The sequence below is a fragment of the Podarcis gaigeae genome (genome assembly GCF_964106915.1).
Source record: "Podarcis gaigeae genome assembly, chromosome: 11".
In the NCBI taxonomy this organism is placed as follows: domain Eukaryota; kingdom Metazoa; phylum Chordata; class Lepidosauria; order Squamata; family Lacertidae; genus Podarcis; species Podarcis gaigeae.
Window position 1 is genome coordinate 21,282,547 of NC_139687.1, and position 21,948 is coordinate 21,304,494.

A 21,948-nucleotide genomic window follows, 5' to 3' on the forward strand; every position below is an offset into this window, starting at 1 on the left:
TCAGTCCACTTAGAAGAAATACATAGGAAATCCTTTAGTTGCTGTTGATTTTTGGACTCCTTTGGGTACTGATTCCTGTATTTTGGTGGATTTGTGGCACACAACTGAACCTAACCATGCTAAGCTCCCAAGCAGGCAAGTCTAGGTAGTCCTGAAAGAGTCTAGAGGTGTAAGCTATTGACTTCCCTTGTAATGACATAATCCTGATTAGTTTTAGCTTAGCAAAACAAGTTTGGCTGTTGACTCTTCCTTTCTTTATTGCCCATTAGTGTCAACTAAAAGCTTTAAACCATTGTTTTCCTTGAGTTTTTCAGCAGCCTATTCTGTTTCTCCTATGCAATTCTGTCATTTGATCTGTCCCTCTTTTGCTCCTTGTATGTCTACTGCCATTCTCCCAGTCTCTTATGTGGTACACCTCAGTTTTCTCATCCTTCCTCATGAGCCAAAATTGAGATGGGGCACCTGAACCCATTACGAAGCAGGAAAACTTTCCTGAAAAGTATAAGATCACTGCTTCATAGTATAATGTATTTATTTTTTTCTTCCTTCAGTCTTACCAAGTTGTGCCTATGATCAAAAATAGAGGAACGCACCTGCTAAGAAAATACTTTATTATGCCTTTTTTCCTTCCTACTGGATGTGACTTTAATACATTAAAAAAAAGAACAAGATGAAAGATCTTGTTTCTTCAATTCCTTATCAGTTAATCACTGCTAACCTTGCACAAGTCTTTCAATGTGTTGTTGTAGAATTAACATATCAGACTTTAATAAGTTGATGTATGTAAACAAAGAGCTCAGGGCTGTGTGTAAGTGCACTGAAATTGAAATTTTGCACTAAGAAAAGACTGTGAATAAATGTAATAATTCTGCTTCTGCAAACAATTTGTGAGAGACAAGAAATAATATAAATCATTGACATTTCTCTGAACCCTGTTTTCCAGCTGTCTCTACAGCTTAAAGAACTGGAAGCTTTTATTTTCAAATGAAAGCTGAGATTCCTGAGGGGCTGCACATGGCATGCTCAGAGCTTGCTATCCTGCACATAGCTTGATCGCAGATGCATAGATCACACAATAAGTGTTCCTGTAGGAACTTGGGCTAATGGCAACACCTCTAACAATATTGCTGACATTTGTGGAATGTTACAACATAGATATTGAAAGAACAATAATGGCATGTGAAAGAAACATTGAAATTGCTGGACCTACAGGGGAGATTCTTTTCCTGTCTCCGTACAATGCAAATCTTGAGGGTACTGTTGTATAGCCATTGTGCTAGTATAAACACAACACTGGGGTATATCACATTTGTGATAGACATTTTTTTAAAATTTCCAGGTTGCTTCTCTTCTCCATAAAGGTGAGAAACTGATTAACACAAAATTTTGCTTTTCTTTTTTCTTTCTTTTTAATAATAAAAAATCCACCTTGGTGTTTATTAGGGTGAATTTCCCCTGGCATTATGGCATTTTCTGGGATGCTGAGATAGAAGTATAAACTGTAAAGAATAGCTTCGTACCAGCATGTAGAAAACCTTTGAACAGAAATTAGCTGAAGTTCATAAAGTGGAGTGGTATCTCGGGATAAGAACTTAATTCATTCCGGAGGTCCGTTGTTAACCTGAAACTGTTCTTAACCTGAGGTAGCACTTTAGCTAATGGGGCCTCCCGCTGCCGCGGCGGCATGATTTCTGTTCTCATCCTGAAGCAAAGTTCTTAACCTGAGGTACTATTTCTGGGTTAGCGGAGTCTGTAACCTGAAGTGTCTGTAACCCGAGGTACCACTGTAGTAGAGAACAGTATGCTGCCTATGTCTCAAAAGTAGTGAAACAGAGCCATGAAGGTGATTTCTCATGTCCAAGCAAGCAGTCTACCAATACCAGCTCAGTCCAATCTAGTTTTGTTCTTTCCGCTTTCCTGAACAGCTGGACGTTCCAGGACAGCTTTAAATGACCATTTCTTATGAGGAGACAGTGCTTACATTTTTATTTTAAATATGCACAGAGAAAATGTGAAGCAGTGCTAATTGACAAGAAGAATCATTCCCCCATGCCAGCTGTGTTCAGCATGGTTTATCTGCTGAAATTTTAAAACTCCCTCTTCCTTCACCCCTCTTCACTTTAGCTATACAGTACCTAAATCTGTTTCAGAGGTTCAGGCAGCGACAACCTTCAGAGTGGCGTGTTAACAGTTTGGGGGGGGGGTTAAGCAGGGATGGGCCCATCCCTCTCAAAAGTTTGTTGACAGAAGTAGAACAATGTTACGAGATACGTAAGATGTAGTAAAAGGAAAGACAGTTCAGATTTTAAAATAAATAATGTATACAACAATTCTAAATATGGGGATTGTGGGATGGGTCAGCCTGCATTGCTTCAGGTGTGCACGTTAAAAAAAAAATCTGTATTTCTTTCCTCCACCACCCTTCTCTCACAGTGCAAAGTTATTACCACATGAATGTTGGCAGAAAATAGGTTGCACTGGGGTCTCTCTTCATTGATGCAGTATGCAGCTGGAGATAGAAAGAGAGTGTATTTACCTGTCTCTCTGAAGCCACTCTGCATGACTTTTTTTTCCTTTTACTGCAAAATGCTCTGAATGTATTAAAAATTATCTGTCTGGCGACTGAGTTCTGAACACCTATTATCCTTAAATTACGAACAGTATGTTGAAAGAGCTATGTGCCTACTGCATTGCTCAAATTAATCTCAAGGTTTTTATTGGATGAGTCACCACACGAGAATTCCTCACCCTTGAATTTTCTAATTAATGAGATTGCTCAGATCTACCTTGTTTCTCTCAGACTTCCCTTGGTCTTCTGAAAATCCCTTGCTGAGTTATGGGTTCATTTCAACTTTTCTCTCACTTGTCTGATTTCCCAAGTTTTGACCTTGATGTATGGAGGTGTTGTAGACAAGATTTAGCTTATTACAAAGTATACTTAAAAGAACAGATCACAAATTGACTATGGTTCCTCCCTCTATTATATTTGTAATAAGCTGAGATCAGCTATGTGGGAATTGGGTCTGTTCCCTTAAAAAAACTCTATAATGTTGTAAACATTTTTTAAAATCATACTTTTATCCTGCTTTTCCTTCAAAGCATGTAGGCCTAAGTCCAATTCAGAGATGGACTTAGTGGTTGTAAGCATGTCTAAGTCTGTGTGAGATGTAGACCTCAGTCTTTACAAAAAGCTTCCAATATATGTTCTCTCAAGACACTGACCATATTATGGCAAGCCTAGTTTTCTATACTGAGGTTCATTTTTTTGGGCCAACTCTTCTAGGGAGATGGCTAATCTGTGGTCCTCTTGCTGTTACAGGACTCCCAACTCCCATCAGCCCTAACCAATATGGCTGCTGGTCAGGGAGTTACAGTGGTACCTCAGGTTAAGTACTTAATTCGTTCCGGAGGTCTGTACTTAACTGAAACTGTTCTTAACCTGAAGCGCCACTTTAGCTAATGGGGCCTCCTGCTGCTGCCGTGCTGCCGGAGCCCAACTTCTCTTCTTATCCTGAATCAAAGTTCTTAACCTGAAGCACTATTTCTGGGTTAGCGGAGTCTGTAACCTGAAGTGTATGTAACCCGAGGTACCACTGTATAGTCCAGCAGCATATAGCATGTCCTAGATCAGCCACCCTTGCCCTAGGCCTTGAAACTGGGCCTCCTCAAACCTCTCCTTTTCTTAAAACAGCTGGCACAAGTCCCTACTCCCCAGGGGGAGAACTTCAGTGAAATTCTCAAGGTTCAGGTGCAACATTTTTGTCCCCTTACTTTTGAGATGGCCGAGGTCCTCTCTTTTTTTCCATTTTACAAATCTGGTAAAATCGGCATTGTACAGCTATCCCAGATGCTGGTGCTGGAATTAAATCCCAGGGAAGAGACATGGTGTTTTTTTCCAGAGCAAGAAGAATGAGCAGCTCCCAGAGGCTGCTAACTGCTGGCGAAATGTTGACTGGAATGAAAAACACACACCCTCCCCCAGCCTCCTTGCAGCACTAAGGTAAGTTCAAGATCGCTCACCTGAAATTCTAAAGAAAGTCTCAAGTTCCCTGAGAATGAGGCAGAGAAGTGAGAACCTCTTCTGCAGAGAAAGAAAGATTTCAAGGAACTGAACACACAGATTTGGTTAAGCACTACATGTAACTGAAATAACGTGTGATTTTCCTGTTTACCCATGTTTTTCCTTCCCTTCTGTAGTTTCTAATTGCAGGTTGTAAACCTCCCAGCAAGGGACCTACCCTCTTGTGTTATAGACATCGACGGCACTATATTAATTATAATAATACTGGCAAACGGGTAGCATGTGCTAAAACCATGCATAAGAAATCTTACAATTGCCTGAATGTGTGTGGGGGTTGTTGTTTTTTGCATACTTCTTTGATGGGGATATTTAAAAACAAAAACAAAAAACCCATGGTGCTATCTGCGCACGTGCCCTGTCAGCAATTAATTGACATAAGAACATCAACCAATGAGAGGGCAGAGAGAAATACAAAAGGTATGAACAGGATAAGGCTGAAATTGCTCCTCATATGCAAATTCAAATACACAGGAGTGTAGTCTGATTTTAATATAGGGAAAGTAGATTAAGAGCTAAAAACGCTCTTTTTGGATAAGCCCCCCGTTTTCCAATAGCGTCAGGAACAAGAGCAGTTTGCCGGAATCCAGCTTTGCAGGAATGTTGGTTTAATGCTAAATGCATTTTACAGCATTAAAACAATGTAATAGGTGTACAGCACAAAATATTTAACAGTTATTTCGATACAACGCCCAATAAAAGCAGCTGTGTCAAACTATTCATAAGTTACAGAAGTCATAGTCCCCATATTTCGAAAGCCTGTCAGAAGAGGTACACCTTGACCTGTTTCCTAAAAGAAAATTGTTGCTGGTAAGTTCAGTATAGCTCCTGCTGCAGTCTCTTCAGACAGCTGCTCTTGTGGGGGGGGGACACACCTCTCCCCACAGGCCCAGAGCACTTCTCCCTTTGGCCTTATGTAACAGAGTTACAAGTGTCACATATCAGACTGGGATTTGCTCCCAAACCCATATAAGGATCTCTCACTTAGGGGGTTTCCTGTACGAATTCCTTGGCCAGCTGCCTCCTGCTGCCTTGTGAATATTTCAGCTGTGCTCCTAAGCAGTATTCTCACTATTTGAGTAGGCCGGCTACTTTCCAGGATTTTTTGAAATGCCCGCATTGCCCTTATTTTGCATATATTCTGAGTTGCCCAGTGAGGCTTGAGATGGTGTTGCTGTTGCCCTCATATCCTGCTGGGCCACCGATTCCTCACGCACTCTAACCATGGGACCTTGTGTATATGCAGGGCTTCTTTTCAGCCTGAACTGAGTTCCGGCCCCTCCGTGGTGCGTCCTGGCTTCTCTTTAGCATTGCGTTCCTTCCTTGGGGTTGTGCGGCTGGTGGCATGGCGCTGGTAGCTGTGTGCTGCGGGCGGCACGGTGCCCTTGGTTGTGTGTCGGAGGTGGCAAGCAGCACAGCGATCGGGGCAGCGCGGCAATCGGCGTGGCAGAGTCGGAGGACAGCAGTGTAAGGTGTTGGGGTTATGTTGCTGCATCGATGCGCCTAAAGCAGCTGTGGGTGGTTGCTGCCCCTAAAAAAAAATCCTTTGGCGTCCTCCTGAAAGGAGCTCAACATCTTAGGGTTGTCCATCTAAAAAAGGTGGTAGTTCCTGCACCTCTTTTTCTAGAAAAGAAGCACTTTGTATATGGCTGCAGGTATATCTGTTTTCCAGAGCTGCTTCAGTGCTTTCCAGGGGTGATTTCAGGGAGCAGTGCAGGAGTGGGGAACTTCTGGTTCATAGACCTAATATGGCCTGTGAGGTATTTCCCTCTAAAATAAGCCCATGTGCTCACTTGAGGTCAGGTGTGAGACAGGTAGAGAGACCTGGTTGCCAATGCACAATCAGGAACACAACTGATTGTGTTCTTCTAAATGTTGCCCATCACTCCATTCGCTCGCCCACCTTTCAGTCACAGTTTATTTGATTTTAATGTATATAGCAAAATCCTAGCTCTCTGAATAATGGTCCTTGCCACCCAATTGTTTCCCCAAACTATTTCCCCCCAAGTTGCCCCTGGTTCTTTCTATATTACACAGAGCTGGTGCTTATGTGTTAATTTCCCATTTCAATGTGAGTAAAGCTGAATTTTTCAGTCTAGTATATGGAGAGGAGCAAAGTCTGCAAAAAGCCCACATGTCTGGCAGAAGTGAGTGCTCAGCTATATTCACATCTGGATAAAGACGTCCTCTTTTATCTGCAATATTTGTAATCTGTATAACAGTAGTTTATATGAGATGACTAGGCCATCTGTACATTCATTGAAATGTGATTTGAGTGCCTATAATGTAGTATGAGTCACAGACAATTTTCTTATATCTTATTCGACTTCCTAGTAAATGCAACGCAAAAACCAGCTAGAGGATAATATGGTGCCTATTATGTCAGGACAAATATGTTAGAGATTCAAATGACAGGTGTCTGAAAAACCTAGATTCTCTCAGCAAATAATACACCCTAAATAATCAAGTGACCACATTTGTTTTGATTACTGGTTGCCTGGTTACCTACATTGTAGCCTGGATGTGAGGACATACAATCACAGAAATAGTTTAGGTGTAGTTCTGCTTCTGTGTTAAAGCAAACGTCTCTATATTTACATTGAAAGGGAATCATTCATTCTGTGCAACCCAATCTGAAATATCACTTACCCAATGAATTTTGAAACCACTTCTACTATCAATGGCCATTTCTGAGACAAAGGCTTTGATGCTGCTATTCAGATGCAAGCAGAAAATGCTGTAAATCTTAAATTTCCCCAATAATGCAATCCCAGATTTGCATATGGAACCACAGATCAGCAGTTCTTCCAGAGTGTAAGGGTGTGATTTTGTGCATCTGATGTGAAGAGAAACAGAAATATGGCACAATAACTTTGTGCTGATTCATACTGGAAATAACAGCTCTGGAAATAACAGCTCAAACAACAGCAATGAAACCCAAACATCATGGCTGCTCAGACACTGAGAAAAAGAGCTAATACCAGATTTGCCTTTCTCCCTGTTTAAAAAGCCAGCATTAGTCTAGGAGATTTTCTTGGAATGATTGAAATACTAATGCAGTCCAGAAACAGGATAAGTCTGAGTCCCTAAATTTAAGCTGGTTAAGTACTCATGAACTCTGCTCCATTTCACCTATTTAGTTGGTTTGTGAACTTGTGTGCCCAACCCAGGCAGCAGCTATAGAGCTTTTGTTTGCGCAAAACAAAAGGCCAACAGTAGAAAAAAGAGAAGAGATTAAACTAGGATTTGTTGTCGTCTTCTTCTTTGGCGATCACTCATAGCCGAGTAAGATTGTCTTCCATAAACACGTTTTTAACAATGAGTCCATAGTGGGAAGTTGTACACTGGAGATCTGTACGTAATTATATTTGAGTAGAAAACTTACTTCTGTTATTTTTGAGAAATTCTAAAGCAAATGCTAATCTATGTTGGGGGTGGAGAACCTGTCCAGGCCTTTTTGCAGTTTTTATTTTTTCCTACATATTTGCAGTTGCTTCAGCAAACAAATACACACTTGTAAATTGACTTCACAATATGTACTTTCCAATAAACAAGTGGTGAAGTTAGGGCAGCATTTGGGGGCTGCATACCCTCCAAGAGTCCCAATTTTGCTGGGACGACTCCAAAATTCCTAAAGCCGTCACGGCTTCTGACTTGATCCCGGGGTGCCCCAATTTCTCCTGGGCAGCGGATGGGGGCCGCAGAAGCAGCTCCTGGGGCGGCAGTGGCATTGGGAGGAGGCATGTGGGCTCCTTCCCAAAGTGTAGTTAGTGCTTACTAGGCTTTTGGGAAGAAGGCAGGTGGACTCTAAGGCCCCTTCAGAGCCCTCACGCCTCCTGTTTGAAGCCATACAAACCCTTCCTCTTGCTGCTTTCTTCAGGTGAGGGAGAATGGGCTTGCCTCCACTCTTATGCCTGCAATTCCAATCTGTCTAACTACGGTGGTACCTCAGGTTACATACGCTTCAGGTTACAGACTCCGCTAATCCAGAAATAGTACCTCAGGTTAAGAACTTTGCTTCAGGATGAGAATCATGTGGCGCGGCAGCAGCGGGAGGCCCCATTAGCTAAAGTGGTGCTTCAGGTTAAGAACAGTTTCAGGTTAAGAACGGACCTCCAGAACGAATTAAGTACTTAACCCGAGGTATCACTGTATATGCCAGTTCAGTGTCTTGCTAGCTCGTTTCTAGTTTCTCCCAGCTTCATTGTTAGCTGATAACCGATTTGTAACCTGCAAAATGTAAGCTGGCTAACGACACCAAGAAGAAGAAAAACTATGTTTCCTCCTTCTTGTGTTCAGCTGCTGAGCGCAGTCTGTCGGTTTCCTGGCTGCGTTTGAGGCATTGCAGTAAAGCTGCACACTATCCTCGATCCCTAACTGATAGGAACGGGCTGAGAGGGGAAAGCAACGGAGGGACTAGCGTGCGCATGTTCGGTGTATGAGGTCCAGTGCTGTGGCAGTTCAGTTGTGTGATTTCGGGGGGAGCTGCATGTGTGCAAAGGAGAGTGGGATGGAGGCTGGGAAGCAGCAAACTGCCCTCTTGCGCCCCCTGGTACTGGTGGCGGGTTGGCGAGGGGAAAAGAACAAATGAAAGGGCACCTTCAAAGTGTGGAGCTGGTGCGGCTGAGGCTGAAAAGTCGTGGCAAACACCCAACTCCGACACACTTCTGAGGTGGGGGAAGGAGGAAGAGAGCATCTTGTAGTTCTGTCACAAACCCCTAAAAAATGACTCTGTGTGTTTATACCTGCCAACATTCCTCAGATGAAAATGTCTCTGTTTTTATCTGAGGGATGTTGGAGGGTATGGGGAAGAGGTCCAGGGCCTCACTCTGCAGAATGAACAAGTGGGGTCCCCCCCAAAGCAACAGGACTGGCTCGCCCCATTTCGAAGTAAGTGAAATAATAACACGTAATCATCTAAAGAGTGGGCCCCATTAAGTCCAGAGTCAAAAATAATCGAACTATACCATGGTGAGAAACATTAAAAGGGACCGGTGTAACACAGGCAAACGGTCATATAGGTTTGAGGGTGTTTTGTATCTTACATCTCTGCGTACTTTTCTGCAAACCTGGAAAGAATATGAATTTATGACAGCCAGAAGAAAACACAACTGTGAAGGCATGTGTTTTTCGCCTCGGCACCAATTAATTTTAATGAAGTTTGCCTTGGAAAACGTTTATGTATGCAGCATCTCATTCTGTGTCCAGTGATAAGCGCTGTTATGCCTGGGTTTCTTAGCATGAAAGTGTTTTGTGCCTCAGAAAATAGACACTATAGCTTTATACGTAAGTAACAAGCTGCCAAGGAGAAGTAGAAAACAATCTGTTAAAAATTCTCTACTGAGTCAGAAAATCTCTAAAACTGGTAGCTGTAGAGAATTCCCTATTTATAGAGAATGAGTACAGGGATGTCTCTTAGTCAATAAATCAGGGCCATGAACTTGGGTGAAAGCCTTGGCTGCTAAATGCAATGTTTTTCTTGCAAATGCATTTAGGGGTAGCAGGTTTTGTGTGATTTGCGTCCAATGTTTTCCCAACAGGCGTAGGAGGAGAATGTTCATTTTTGAGGAATGCATTTGTTCCTTACATTTCCCAGAGTTCTGTTCGCAGCTAGATTTCTTGAAGGGGTTAGGGTTAGGGTTAGGGTTAGGGTTAGGCTACAATGCCACTGGAGTTTTAGGGGAAAACAAGGGCTTGGACTCCAAATGGCCTGCTAACATAGAGAACAGACACCATTGCTATTTTTCTAGAAAAAGAGGTGCCGGAACCAGTGGCGTAGCGTGGGTTGTCAGCACCCGGGGCAAGGCAAGTAATTTGCACCCTCTAACCCCCAGATATTGCGCCCGGTGCGGCCGGCCCCCCCTGCACCCCCCACGCTACGCCACTGGCCGGAACTCACCATGAACACCTTACTTGTTCTCTTATAATGGCAATGGTGTCCACCTGAGAGGTGCCAGAACTGGGTTCTGGCAAGTTCCGTCTGAAAAAAAGCCCTATCAGACCCTGACTCTTTCGAAGTGGCCCAAGTCTTTTTGGATAGGTAATGAATTTGAGAGAAAGTGAATTAGGGGGACAGTCGGGGTTACTGAGTAGGCTAGTAATTTGAGGAATACAGTGGTACCTCGGGTTAAGTACTTAATTCGTTCCGGAGGTCCGTTCTTAACCTGAAACTGTTCTTAACCTGAAGCACCACTTTAGCTAATGGGGCATCCTGCTGCCGCCGTGCCGCCGGAGCATGATTTCTGTTCTCATCCTGAAGCAAGGTTCTTAACCTGAAGCACGATTTCTGGGTTAGCAGAGTCTGTAACCTGAAGCGTATGTAACTTGAAGTGTATGTAACCTGAGGTACCACTGTAGATTAATTTAAGATGATTCAATTTATCTACAAGTTCAAAGGTTGTGAATGGCAGTAATTGAATTGATTTGGAACAGGATTTGTTGAGCAATTAATTGAGGGGGAGGGAAGAATTGATGAGGAACAGATTTAGGGTAGTCTGGGGTGGGATGCAGATTAATTGAACAGATTACATGGGGTTACTTGGGTGGCTTGCATTCTGTAACACTTGTATTATTAATTTGCATCTTGCATAGAAACTTGGCATATGCAAATATGTTTACGTGTGGCCCATGGACGAAATCTTTAAAGTGTCTAGCAGTGCTTATTGCCAGAGACACCATCCTAGGCACAAACATTTCTCACCTGATTTGGCAGAGTGAATGGTTCCTCTGAGGTGGTTAGATTTTGCCTAAGGGATTAAGTATCGGACAATAACTACATACAGTACAACAATAGTGCTTTCATAGTAATGGTTCTGCTTACTGTTTTGTTGAAACTACTGATGCAATTATTCCCCATTCTATTTCCTCCTCTCTGGTTTTGTGGCCTTTTGCATTTCTTTGCAGAGGTAACTCTGAGGAAGGGTCATAGCTCCATGGTAGACCACATGACTTGCAGATAAAAGATCCTAGGTTGAACCCCTGTCCTCCAATCTTCACGTAGAGCTGAAAACCCTGGTTCAAACCCTGGAGACCTGCTCCAATCAGGATGGACAAGATGGGGTTGCGTTTATATATTTTAAATACTTTCTAAACTTCTTGGTATTTAAAATATTTACAAAAATGAAACACAAAAACAATAAAACGCTATAATTAAAAACAGAGGTACAACAACAAAAACCACACCGCACACCCCAGTAAATCAGTACAGTGGTACCTCAGGTTACATACGCTTCAGGTTACATACTGTCAGTACAGTGGTACCTCAGGTTACATACGCTTCAGGTTACAGACTCCGCTAACCCAGAAATATGCTTCAGGTTAAGAACTTTGCTTCAGGATGAGAACAGAAACTGTGCTCCGGCGGCAGCAGGAGGCCTTATTAGCTAAAGTGGTGCTTCAGGTTAAGAACAGTTCCAGGTTAAGAACGGACCTCCGGAACGAATTAAGTACTTAACCTGAGGTACCACTGTATTATAAAAACAGGAATTCAGGAATAAGAGAAGACAATACAGTATTAGGCAGGTTCTGATTATTCTGATTGCACATGTTAGCTGCTAGATCTTCATCAGGACAGTCTAGCTTACTATTCCTCATTATTGGTGCAAGCTCGAGTACCATCTGTGAAAGTGCTGGTTCCTCCTTGGCTCTTCCATTTGTAAACCAAATCAATAGCGAACTACCACTGATGTCACTCCTATGACGGTTTGGCCCCTTGTAGAGGTAGTTATCAGTGGCGTAGCGTGGGTTGTCAGCACCCGGGGCAAGGCAAGTAATTTGCACCCCCTACCCGTGGATTTTAGCACTCGAGTGCGAGCGCGCACCCCCCAGATGTTGCGCCCGGTGCGGCCGGCCCCCCCTGCACCCCCACACTACGCCACTGGTAGTTATAGCAGTAGAGCAATGTATAAGTCCTGGCGTGACTTTATCCAAAAGACATCTTTAAAGGACAGAGCTGGCATTTGCCTGGCTCAAATTTACATGTCTTTCCTATCTAACAAGAAAGTGTTTTCCAAAGCTCAGCTTGCCTTGCTTAATGTGCAGAAGGAATTGATATCATCCTTTCTTTCTCGTCTGTGGGAGGAGTGTTGCTAAGAGACTGAATTCTTTATATGTTTCAAAGAAAATAGCTCAAGAGTTTCAGCAACTAAGTGAAGGGAAATGAATTTTCTGAGAGCTGCTATCCCCCCCCCCCCAAGAAGTAGGGACTTCAGTCATGCCATGCCATGTTTCTGACTTTGAAAAGAAAGATAACATCTTGCCGAGATACATAACATTATTTTTCTTGTGTCCACTAGCAATGACAGAATTTCCTTGACAGCCATCTTGTTGGTTTTCCACTGATTAATCCACTGAATATTACTTCACATTACATTGTCGTAATCATCTTAATGGATACTGGCTATGGTCTTGCAGTGTGTTTCTGTGATAGGTCAGTTGTGTGGCTGTGCCCTATTTAGACAATATCCAACTGTAAGCTTGAACAGGAAAGAGACAAAGGCAGCTTTTATTCAGGACGACAGGTTCCTGTGCATGGCAAAGTGTATTTTGTGCTTTGGAAGTTTACAGAACAATTTAATGGATGGCACTTATCTTTCCTTCCTTTAGATGTTCAGTGCATCTTCCATGGCAAGGATGGGAGTACCTGTGGCCCTCGAGATGTTGCTGGACTCCAACTCCCATCAGCCCCAGCCCACATGTCTAATGGTCATGGGTGATGGGGGTTGGAGTCCAGCAATTATTTGAGGGCCACAGGTTCTGTGGGATCCCTGATAATCCACCCAAGTAATGATGGCACTTTGGCCTCTTTTAGCAATTGTACAGCATGTCCTCTTCCCTGAGGCTATTTTAGCCATTGCTCTTTGCTTTCCTTTGGTCAGATATTGGGGCAGAAATGGTCTCACTAGTTGTTGACAGCTTTCCTTTTTTAAAAGTATTTATTCATGTTCTGGACATGAAATATACTCGGAGTTGAGAGGGGATTTCATGCTCTTTATTCAGCTCATAGTGGTGAGGAGGAATGGAAGTTCCCCCAGAATGTCTGCTTTATATAGCTTATTTACACAATGGGCCCCACATGATTGGCTAATTCCGGGATTCACCTGTAGGCCAATCAGGTTGCGGATTCACTTCCACCTGGAGCTGGATTGGGTGGCTCCTGTGGACCAATCAGACTGCTGCATTCTGAATCCTATTGTTCTAGGACCAATCAGACTGCTGCATTCTGAATCCTATTGTTCTAGGACCAATCAGACTGCTGCATTTTGGATCCTATTCAACTCAGTACATAACAGGACACTTGACAACTGAAATTTACAAGATTTAAGATGTCTGTGACCAAATCCTTGGATTATTATTTTTTTGTTCAAATCAGTATGTGAAATCCACCTTGCCCACCCCACATATTACGTTTTGGTCTGCACCCTTTAGCAATGTCAGGTCACAATGCTGCAGCAACAATAGGATGTGCAGCTAGTAGAATTTCCTTGTCAAGTCTTGTCCTAGGAACCCCATGCTCTCTTCATTGTGTGACCCAAAATCCCTGTCCCTCCAAGCTTTTTGAGTTTCCCCACTTTCTTCCTGCTATTAGTCACACTTCTAAATCTTTTTGTTCTCCTCCACTCTTCAGGAATCTAAAACCACATTCCCCCAGGAGCCTGTTTTTGTCCCAGTTCCTTGACCAACCTCCATAGGGCTGCTGTTCCCCTCATGCTGTATACTCTGTCCTCCAAGATCTCTCATCGCAGTCCCCTGCTTCACTCTTCCTAACAGTCAGATCAGTCCTGTGTCCTGGAACACCTTTCCAAGTCCTCAGTGTTATGTACTGATGTTCTCACCCTGGGCCAGCAGGGGGATACTGTAGATAGTTTTCACTCAGGTCCACATATGCAAATATGGGATTGAAAGTGACGTTCAGTGATTGGATAGTTACAGAAAATGGTTACTGTTGTGTTCTAGTGGAGCTCTGTATAAGCAGGCTGGCTGAACCCTTCAGTTCAGTTCTGTTCTGGCCTGTGAATAAACAAGAGCTGCTTGAAGAATCGCTGTGTAGTCTGATATGTTCACCCACAACTTAATACTCAGCCTATTCCAAGTTAAGTTTTAATTCTCTCCCAACTTGCAGCTTTCCCTTCTGTTACAGAACACAGAATGCAAACAGTTCAGTTCCCTAAGCAATGGAACATTTTTTCGCCACGGCACCTCTGCACTCATCTAGTGTCAGATTTTTTTTTAGTACAATACAGATTACATGTGTCTGTTGCTTCAGCTAGCAGTCCCAAAGTAACTGGCCAATTTAAAAATAGCTTGAGTTCAGTTAGTATTTATACAGTTCCTTGGAAGTGCTAAGCAGGAACATTTTTATTCTCTGTACACATGCTATTTACTATACAAATACTTCGTGTGCAGAGTTCATGGCTTACTAGCATAGCAACAGATGCTTGACGTAAGAATATATGCCAGTATGTTACATAAAATTGCTTTAGAAACCCTGAAACAGCTCGATCCAGAAACGTCCTATTGTCTGCAACTCATTTTGAAGTAATAAATAACTCCGACCTTGATGTTGAGTTACTTGCAAAAATAATAAAAAGGAGGGAAGAACCGACAAGTGTATCCACTTGTTAAGACAAATTAAGAAATACAAGGTACCCATGGGAGCTGGCACAGAATACGCCAGGGTTTAAACACTTTTAAGAGAAGCTTTTTAATTAATTAATTAATTTATGCATCAAAATATATTGATGGGGGTTGTGACTTACCAGGAAAAAGATCATGGGCCAATTTTGGACAGGTCAGTTAAAACACCAATTCAGTGCGCAGCAGAAGTGGGGTGGGGAGGGGTGGGGAAGCCAAAAATTCACATTAGGGATCGTTACAAAAGGGATCCAAAGCGAAACTGTCAATATTGAAGTGCCTTTATGCAAATCTATGGTGTATAGTTCTGGTTGCCGCCTCTCAGAAAGGTAAAGGTAAAGGGACCCCTGACCATTAGGTCCAGTCATGGCCGACTCTGGAGTTGCGGTGCTCATCTCACTTTATTGGCCGAGAGAGCCGGCGTACAGCTTCCGGGTCATGTGGCCAGCATGACTAAGCTGCTTCTGGCAAACCAGAGCAGCGCACGGAAACGCCGTTTACCTTCCCACCGGAGCGGTACCTATTTATCTACTTGCACTTTGACGTGCTTTCGAACTGCTAGGTTGGCAGGAGCAGGGACCGAGCAACGGGAGCTCACCCCGCCGTGGGGATTTGAACCGCTGACCTTCCGATTGGCAAGTCCTTGGCTCTGTGGTTTAACCCACAGCGCCACCTGCATCCCTCCCTCAGAAAGGAAACCCCGAAGTATACTGTGGAGCAAAAAAGGGGCAATCAAAGTGATCAGGAGCCTAGAGCGATTCTACTACAGTGGCATCTTGGGTTACAAACACTCCGCTAACCCAGAAGTAGTACCTCTGGTTAAGAACTTTACTTCAGGATGAGAACAGAAATCGCAGAGCAGCAGCAGCAGGAGGCCCCATTAGCTAAAGTGGTGCTTCAGGTTAAGAACAGTTTCAGGTTAAGAATGGACCTCCGGAACGAATTAAGTTCTTAACCCGAGGTCCCATAGTATTAGGGAAGGCTGCTATGCTTTGGGTTTGTCTGTTTTTTGTTAGCAACGAAAGGTGGGGGGAGAGGGACGTGACAGAAGGGTGTGCTCCATATGGAGCAAGTGAGCAGTGTTTTGGCCTGATTCAGCAGGGCTGTTCTTACGTTCTTAAAATGTCATGTGCAAGTATATTCTAAATATATGTTATTTATGAATCATTGCAAGACACCTTAAGGGCTCCTGTGAAAGCAAGAGAAGTCCAATCAATGAATATAATTAAGTTGTATTAAAGTCAGTTGGCCATAAGAGGCGGAAACATCATTCGCTGAATTTTCACCCCAATCGTTGCAAGTAAACAGAACTCCCTTGTTATAATTATGCAATTTTTAGATGTCACATGGACATCACCATCTGGCTTGTCTATAACATCAGTGTCATTGAGCTGCTCCAAAAATAAATTTCCTTCCTCAGGAGTACACTGAGTTTGCCTTCTAGAAAATTGTCTGTTTAAATAGAAAGCACCAGTGGCTGGACTCCAGAGCAGAGCTTAGACTGAAAAGAGGGAGTTGCGTTTGCTCAGTGAAACTTCTGGTGTTTTATTTTCGAGACAAGCATGGGCATAAGCCGGGGGGGGGGGCAGGGAGGGGCAGCTGCCCACCCCCCAAATCAATAAAAACCAATAAAAAATACATAGCAAACCGAGGTTCTCTTCCACCCTAACAAAAATCCTGGCTGTGCCCATGATCACAAGTGTGTCCCTTTAAATATGAATGTCTTGTGATACATGACAAATTACTTTTGAAATCCCTTTTGGTTTCAAAAGAAGTTTGTCATGGGGCATATAGGACAGCCCCATTGTTGTACTGAAGGAGCTTGCCTCAGTCTCATGGAGTGCCCCGCCCACTGCTCCCTACGTCTCAAGGCCTGCCGTGTTCATGGAGACAGGGAACCCTCTGGTGATGGGTTCTGCTGCTCTGGTTCCTGCGCATTGACCTCCATCCCCTTGCCATGCCATCCTATGTCACCCTGTGAATACTTCCTTCTCCATCCCCTCCTTGCCCTGGTGTGTACACCCCTTGCTGGGATTTTCTTCCTCCTCCCCATCATAGCAGTCAACTCCGGGTAGCCGTGGGTGCTTGGATACTGTAGTGGAAATGCAGAATACAATTGTATTTCAAGGAATTAGATGGCATGTCCATTTCCCTTTAACATCCCCAGTTTGAGGTCTGCTGGATTCTTGTGTTTCACACACCTGCCGGGAGTTTCCTGGGTTCTTCTGTGTTGCACGTGCTGGCTGGTTGCCCGGCTGCAGATAGTGGGAGACTCTCAGCTGCTCTGTATTAATTCCATCTCAAGGTCCTGCGCTAATCATGGGTAATGCCAGGTGCACTTGATTACATCAAGGCAGGCTATAAAAGCCATAGGTGGGAGGGGCCGGAGAGCTTCTACCCAGATCAAAGGACCTAATGCTAGGAGACCGACGGTCAGGGTCTTTCTCCTGCTGCTCTACCTGGGGCTCCGGGCAGCTGAAGGGGAAATTGGGTAGCTCCTGTCGGGTATGTTTTTTTTTATGCTTTGCATGCCTGCTGTTTATTTGTTAATAAAACCGTTTTGGTTCCCCTTCCACCTCCTCATTCCTTTTGTCCTGATATCCTTGGAAAGAACTGCTGTATTTGGCAGCACAGGTACCCATAATAATATACAGTGGTACCTCTGGTTGTGAACGGGATCCGTTCTGGAGCCCCGTTTGCAACCTGAGCAGAACACAACCCGTGTCTGCACGTGCCTCGATTCACTGCTTCTGCGCATGTGCGTGACATCATTTTGAGCGTCTGTGCATGCGCGAGCGATGAAACCCAGAAGTAACCCTTTCCGGTACTTCTGGGTCGCCGCAGGACACAACCCGAAGTGTCTTTAACCCAAGGTATGACTGTAATTGTGGGGGCTGGGCACCCACATAGTCAATGAAAAAAGCCAGCAGGCAGCAGCGGCGCTGCCTCAAGACAGAAGCAGTTCGGCTCCACCTTCCTCAGCCAGTGAGTGAGGCACCCTTTTTCCGAGGAGTAGGGCTCAGATGCTGAGGCACCTCTCTGCCTCCGAGTCTGAGCCCTTCCCCGTGGAAGAGAGTGCCTTGCTGGCTGCAAATAGGAGGAGGAAAAGGTGTTGCCACCGTTGGCCACCATAATGTGGATGTGCAATGTCACACAGACACACACCCCCCTGCACGTAGTGTGTGTGCGTGTGACGTCACATGCACTACGTGCTGGTGTGTGATGTCGCACATCCACGTTGTGGTGGCAGGCACCCACGATCCTGAGGGCAAGATGGCTTCCCTGCTCCCCGTTGTCCTGCCAGCTCGTGACAATACCTAAGCAGGGTGTGCTGTGAGCCAGTGTGGTGTAGTGGTTAGGAGCGGTGGTCTCGTAATCTGGTGAACCAGGTTCGCTTCCCTGCTCCTCCACATGCAGCTGCTGGGTGACCTTGGGCTAGTCACACGTCTCTGAAGTTTCTCAGCCCCACTCACCTCACAGAGTATTTGTTGTGGGGGAGGAAGGGAAAGGAGAATGTGAGCCGCTTTGAGACTCCTTCGGGTAGTGATAAAGCGGGTTATCAAATCCAAACTATTCTTCTCTTCTTAGAGGTGAAGTCAGTTTAAAGCAGTGTTGAACAGAACTGTTTTGCTGGCCCTTGCGCCAGTCATGAAGCTCCTCTCCTTCCCCTTTTCCCTAAGCAGAACGATGCACAGTCTTGACTGACTTCTCCTTAGGTGAATCAGGAAGTTAGTTCCCCTCCGCCTAATCTGTGAGAAGAGGTGGCTCCCAGGGCCTAAGCCAGGATGCACAAGGAAGTTCTCCTGTGCAAACCCTACTGAAGTGAGTTCAAATGGTACGAGGAAAGTACAGGACTTTGGAAATCATGCTGAAGGGGAAGTAGAGCGGTGTTCTCCTGCCTACCAGCAATGGTGCTAAGTATCATTATCTAAATGCGAAATGGTTAATGTGGTTAAGCACACAGAGCTAGCAAATGCTTAATTTTGCAGCAGATGCCATCGTAGAGATAAACACTTCCCCTTTGAAACAAGAAGGGATTTCACCAGGGCAGAATAGTTTCCATACAGAACAACGTGGCCCATTCAGATCTCAATTAAAGTTCAATTGTTTGTTTACCGAGACTTCGTTTGTTCAGCCAAGCAAGGCTTGGGGGGGGGGTATTATTTAGAACAATTCCTTTTGTACATGTCCATTCTGCAAGGAAATTGGTGCAGGGCAGAAAATAGGAAAACATGACTTAATCAGTAAATACAGTTTCTCGAATATAAGGGCATTTTCAGTCATTACACTAAATTGCCCTTTCCTCTCTCTTTCTATATTCTATAATGCAAATATAAAACCTACTTTAGTGCGTATATATAACTAAGTGTTCCTGTTTTGTGTGTACACCAGTTCTCTGATTGTAAGAAATTGCCAGGAGTGCAGCATTTAACTGGTTTGTTGATCTCCTTTGGAAATAAAGCCAATAGAGGTTTACTGCCATTTTGTACTCGTTCAACATTTTTGTACAACATTTCTCCAATGAAAATAGGGACATCCTAATCCATCACCATCACCATAATTTTTATTATTTATATTTCACCCATCTGACTGGGTTGCCCCAGCCACTCTAGGTATAAAAACATTTATTTTATTTTATTTTATTTTATTTAAAAGCTTCCCTATCCAGGGCTGCTTTCAGATGTCTTCTACAGGTTGTAAAGTTACTTATCTCCTTGCCTCAGGGGTTGCATAATTCCATACCCTCCAATATTTCATCCAATAGGGATACCTTCCAACATTTCTCTGATGAAAGGAGCTGAACGTACTGGTTAGAGCACTGTGTTCCGTCCATCGCCCACCACGTCGGCATCAGAACCATGGCTTCTCTCGTGCCTCTACCGCCGTTTGCCCCAGCCTCAGAATCATGGGACTCATACCTTGCTCAGTTCGCGTGCTTGCTCCAAGGAAACGAGCTGACGGAAGGGTCAGAGGAGCGTAAGCATGGCCTATTCCTCAGCCTCTGTGGGCCCGAGGTGTTCGAGACGGCTCAAGTTTTGGTTGCGCTACTAGCAGTCCAAGCAGCGCCATGGGACGTGCTAAAGGAGACAAATAAAAACCACTACGCTCCAAAGCCGTCCAAAATTGCCTTTCACATACAGTTAGAGACAAGAGGCTCAAATACGTTTTGCAGTGCCATGTGTGAAACAGTTTTAGTAGAGAAGGGATGTGTGTTTTAAACCTGCTACTGAGATAGCTTGAGCTGTTATTTCCATTACTGATGGTTGATGAAGAGCGCAGTATGAAAAACGACCTAAATGACGCCAAAACTCATCTGTTAGAAGTGCCTAGGTGGGGTTTTTTTTTTGTTAATCTCACTCCCTGAACAGCCATTTCCATGCTCTCCTGGGAGGAAGTCATGACAGTTAAAGCAGCTTAAATACACAGTGTACATACTAATTTAGTCTCTTGAGAGCTAGTGAAGTGAAGGTGACAATCATGCGCTAGGAAGTCCCCAGGGTAGTGATGATGCTATGCCAATAAATGTTGCTACTACTAAGGCCCCAACTGCACTAAGAATTTAAAGCATTGCCATTCCACCACCCAAAGAAAGGGCTCTCTCGAGGACCAAGGAGATCAATTAAAAGAGGCGTGGGAAAAGGAGACAACAGGGCAGATAGATAGTCACAGCTGGGGGAAATTATGGGAGAAACATACGTTGAAAATGCTGTCTATAAGAATAAAAGAAAATTATTTTAAATTAATTTGGAGATGGTATTTAACACCAGTCAGGTTAAATCAAATAAACAAGGAATATTTGGTGTTATATTGGAGAGGATGCCAGGAAACAGGGAATTAGGTTCACATGTGGTGGGGGTGTAAATATGTATAATTTTTTTTGGCAAAGGGTATTTAAGGAGATAACAGAAATCACTTGGTTAAAGCTGACAGGAAGTCCAGTGGTAGCATTATTAGCAATTTACGATGTGGTGGAAGGTTCGCAGGCTATGAAGGACTTGCTCACAAATTTATTGACAGCTGGACGAATTATGATAACTCGGAAGTTGAAGGGGCAAGCAGAATATAAAATGGAAGAATGGTATGAAGAGGTGTGGGATATAGCTATTAATGATAAATTAACATGTGCCATTAAGGTAAGATGGGGGAATATGCAGGGGAAATGATTTTGAGGAGATATGGAAGGTGTTTGTAGAATTTGTACTGTTAAAACGGAAAGGGGTCGGACCATCGCAAGAGGTGTTGAGGTTTTGGGAGGTTGGATAATTACAGTGGAATGGTCTCATGTTTATTATTTATTTATGATTATAATTTAAAGAAAAAAAAATTTAAAGAAAGAAAAGAAAAGAAAAGAAAAGAAGAGCTCTCCCAAGATTACAGTCCCTCCCCAGGCCATGTCCCTTCCACTGACCTTTTGCTTGGCTCTCCTTTAGTTTTCTTGCCTGGCTGGAATGTTGGCTTGAGCCATGACAATGCCTCTTGTGTGCCTGGAAAGATGGGAGGGATGTTTCTGTGTGTAAGAGTCTTAACTTTGTATGGCTGGAATGTAGCTTATCGTACAAGATAAGAGTCACATCCATTGCTTCACCCACTTTTGCCTCTGGACCTGCCCACCCGCAGCATGCGGACCCCAGAAGGTTGCCTGAGAAGGAAAGTGGCCCTAGGTTCAAAAAAGGTTCACCATCCCTCATTTAAAGGGACTGGAAGATCAACAGTTTTCAGTGATATTAGCTTAATTTGTGACTGGTAACAGCAGTGGCATAGCGTGGGGTGTGTGGGCAGAGGGGCCGTTGCCCCAGACGCAAAATTTCAGATGTGAGCAAAATGTTAAAAGAAAAACAAACTGCTTTGAGGGTTTTCTTAAAACAATTCATAATTTTTTCATGGAATGTAAATAATAATAACAACATAAACGGCCACCAATGCTGTCCCCTCCCCAGCTCCCCTCTCCCTCCCTCACCACCACCGCCCAGCCCTGAAAGGTGCACAGGTTAGGGACTGCAATACTTGCCTTGCCCCGGGAGCTGGCAGTCCACGCTATGCCACTGGGTAACAGCAAAGTAAAAGAAGCAGTGTGACTAAATTTCTGTGTTCCACAAGGCCAGGTTATTTGTGCCAAGCAAATGTTAATCGCGCCTTAAGGAAAGAAAAGCAGTGTGTCTGTTCCAAGGAGGCTGATTTCTGTCAGGCTGTGCTATTAGACTGACAATTCCTCAGCATCTTTTCAAAGCCTTTAGCTC